The sequence below is a fragment of the Euphorbia lathyris genome, chromosome 1 (genome assembly GCF_963576675.1).
Source record: "Euphorbia lathyris chromosome 1, ddEupLath1.1, whole genome shotgun sequence".
In the NCBI taxonomy this organism is placed as follows: Eukaryota; Viridiplantae; Streptophyta; class Magnoliopsida; order Malpighiales; family Euphorbiaceae; genus Euphorbia; species Euphorbia lathyris.
Genome location: NC_088910.1, coordinates 141,947,513 through 141,951,296, shown reverse-complemented (window position 1 = coordinate 141,951,296; position 3,784 = coordinate 141,947,513). Strand labels below are relative to the sequence as shown.

The window sequence follows — 3,784 nt, the reverse complement described above, 5'->3', positions numbered from 1 at the left end:
TTATCATAGTCCTTATTTCGGACTTTGTGTGGAAAAGGTGGTTTGGGTACAAAAGTTTTAGTACCTGTGTCAAATGGTGAAATATTTGTGTTTAAGATATCTTCTTTGGACTTCGGTAAATCAGTTCCTTGTAATGTTGCATCTTTGGGCATTTCAGGCCCATGATAATTTTTTCCTGAACGAAGAGTAATAGCCTTCACCTGCTCTTTCGGATTTTCTTCCGTATGGCTGGGAAGACTTCCCTCTTTTCGGGATGGAATTGATTTAGCAAGTTGACCAATTTGAACCTCCAAATTATGGATGCTAGATGAGTGGTTTTTAATAAGCTGATCGAATTTATTTTCGATCCGTTTAAAACCATCGTCGTGATTACTTATTTTTCCACTGATAGCATCTATAAACTTGTCGATTTTAGAAGATAAAGTGCTAATCGTATCTCTTGATTGATTTTGATAATTAGTGGTACGATTTTGATTAGCACTAATATCATTGTTACTGTTATCTTTCCAATTAAAGTTAAGATGATTCCTCCATCCAGAATTATAAGTATTAGAATAAGGATTATTAGTTTGGTTTTGCCCTTAGACAAAATTTACCTGTTCAATCTCACTCATATTTTCGTAATCCACATCCGTTTGGATTGGATTACCATTGGTGTCGCGTGGTGCCATAAACTGGTCAATTTTATGCGATAAAGCAGAAAATTGGGCTTGTAGCATCGCGACTGGATCAAGTTCAACTATACCTTTAACTGACGATGAGGTTGAGGATGATGGTTTTGCCACCGGCATATGTCCACGTTCCGCGGGCCACATACTGCTGTTGATTGCCATTTCCTCCAAAAGTTCTCTCGCTTGGGCTGATGTTTTCTTCATAAATAGCCCTCCCGACATAGCATCTAATGAACCCCTAGTTGTAGGATTCAGTCCATTGTAAAATGTTTGCATTAAAAGTTCAGCGGGTAATTGGTGGTGTGGGCATAAACGTTGAAGTTCTTTAAAACGTTACCAAGTTTCATAAAGGGTCTCATTATCATTTTGAGAAAAAGATGTTAACTCCTTTATGACTCTTGCGGTTTTTGCTAAAGGAAAATATTTAGATAAAAACGCTTGGGCTAATTGTTCCCAAGTGGCAAAAGTTGCGGCTGGCATAGAAGTTAACCATTCTTTGGCTCTATCCTTCAAAGTGAAAGGAAAGAGGTGAAGTTTGATTGCTTCTGCAGTCACATCTGGAATTTTAAAAGTGTCACAAATTTCTAGGAAATTTGTTAAATGGGTGTTAGGATTTTCGTTAGGTAACTCGTAAAATGTTACATTATTTTGCAACATATTAAGCAAAGCTGGCTTAATTTCAAATTGATTTGCGGTGATTTTGGGTCTAACGATACTATTGGTTACACCGGCTACACCTGGCCTAGCGTATTCCATAAGTGTTGGTGGGTCTGCCATTTTTCCTGGCTCGGTATGTGTTTTTACTGGGGTCTTATTTTTGTTTTTCTTATTTTTCTTGTTCTTCCTAATGGTTTTCTCAATTTCTAGGTCTATAGGGTCTGGTGCAATGCCTGAATTTCGAGAACTGCGCATGAACCTGAAATCTTGCACGAACCGAAACTACCTACAAAACAGAATTTGATAAATAAATAAATTAGTATATGAAAATTATTAAATTATAAAAGTTAAAATAAGTATGTTTAAACCTAGATTCGAAATAAAACACGAAAAATTTAAAATTTTGTCAAAAATTTTGGCGTTCCCCGGCAACGGCGCCAAAAACTTTTTGAGCGATTTCCGCAAGTGCACGGTATACGCTTGTAGTAATAAAAGATATCGAACCCACAGGGAACGCTTTTTAACTAAAACTTTATTTAATTCGGTTTAATCACGTGTTTAGGTTTAATAAAAGAAATACGTTTAGTTGATGGAATAGGTTTTGGTAAATTAGGATTAGATAGAAAGATTATATCGAGTTTAGAGAACAATTCCGTTTGGAATTTTGATTACAAAACAGATACTTCCGTAATCGGAATGAAATAGATCTTATTTTCATAAAGCAAAGTAAACAACTTTAACTTTGTGAGATTATGGACATGTAACAATATAATAATTTACTCAATTAAATGGCTTCGAACCATAGAAATCCCTCTAGCGTAGAGACGATTCCTACCTTAATCAAACTAGTGTTTTACTTCTGATAAGCCGCGATCAGCGATCATGTCATCCATAAAAACTAAATTTGTTAAGTGTTCAACAAAGTTCTTATAAGAATAAGATGGAATAGAACGTTTTAATAAAAACACCAATATATCATTTTGAAAATCATTTTGTCAGAACAATATCAAAATAACAACAGTAAGAATATATTGAATAAATAAGTATATCATTAATTGAAATGTGAATTTTCACAAGTTAACAGAGAAGTAGAAACTTGGATAGCATTGTAACGAAGACTTTGAGATCCGGGTCGTCAATCTTTCTCTCAAACTTCGTAGGCTCATCAAACCATATGCGCTTCAGCCGTCAATTCTTCTCGCCGGATCTTTGGAATAGAGACCGGTCCCGTCCACTATCAAAATGAAAACTAAACTAATACTGTGTTTATAACTAATCTAAATACAATTCGTGTACAACACGATTGCTTACATAAATGAAATCTAACTTTCTGATTCTTTTCTGAATCAGAAACTCAACATAACTACTTTCTTCTCTAATTTCTCTAACTTTTCCAACTTAACCAACCTTGATTTCTGAAATGGATCACTTATTTATAGTTGGTGAAGGGTTGTAAATGACGGGTCATGTCCGTTGGTGAAGGGTTGCTTTTATCCGAACGAACAAACGCGTTTTTCTGAATTAAACATGTGTTTTATGTGCAGGAAGACTTGCTGTCGTGACTGAGATTCTGAAAATCTCAGTCGTGACAGGGGATATAGGGGCGAGCTTGAATACGTTGTTTTCCCCCGGTCTGGCCTCCGTAAGTCGCGACAGAGAGTTTTCCTCCCTGGCGTTCGACTATTTTTCGTCCTCCTCGAGCGTTCTTCTGGCTGATATGCATTCTTGGTACGTTTTTAAGGTTTTTCCTCCATTTTAGCTCCGTTTTCGCTCCTATTTGGATTTTACCGAATATTTAGGTACCTTGCATCAAAGAAGTAAATAAAGACGTAAAAGTATTCCAAATGAATATAATTAGCATGATTTTAATGTAAATTTAACGTATTTATATATGATATTTTAGGTATATTTTGGGCTTAACAAGTTGCTACGGAAAGATCAACCCACGATTTAGAATGATAAGTGTCAGCAAGCTTTGGATAACGTCCGGAACTACTTGTCTAATCCACCAGTGCTGAGACCGCCTAAACTGGGAAAACCGCTTCTCCTCTATGTGGCGATCGAAGAGCGATCTATTGGGGCAATGTTGGCCCAAGAAGGAGACACCGGTGTGGAGCACGCGGTGTATTATCTGAGTAAGAAGTTCCTGGAGTACGAGCTTAAGTATAACATGATCGAAAAGACGTGCGTGGCAGTAGTATGGCTAACGTAGAAACTACAGCACTATTTTCAATCGTATAAAGTGATCATTATTTCCCGGATGGATCCTGTGAAGTATTTGTACCGAACTCCGTCTTTAACAGGGAAGTTAACCCAATGGTTGTTGCTTTTGTCCGAGTTTGATATTGAGTATGTAACGAAGAAGGTTATCAAGGGGAGGGCCGTAGCAGAGTTCCTGGCCAACCAACCTTTGAACGCGGAAGAGGAAGAGATAAGCTACGATTTCCCCGATGAGC

At 37.0% G+C, this 3,784-nt stretch overlaps 1 non-coding gene across 1 annotated transcript; it reads left to right on the top strand.

The window, feature by feature from the left end:
* The first annotated feature begins 963 nt into the window (after positions 1-963).
* On the top strand, positions 964-1,070 carry LOC136216107 (small nucleolar RNA R71). Its single transcript, XR_010683099.1, has one exon. It is a non-coding gene; the product is annotated as a small nucleolar RNA R71 (small nucleolar RNA).
* Positions 1,071-3,784: the final 2,714 nt, after the last annotated feature.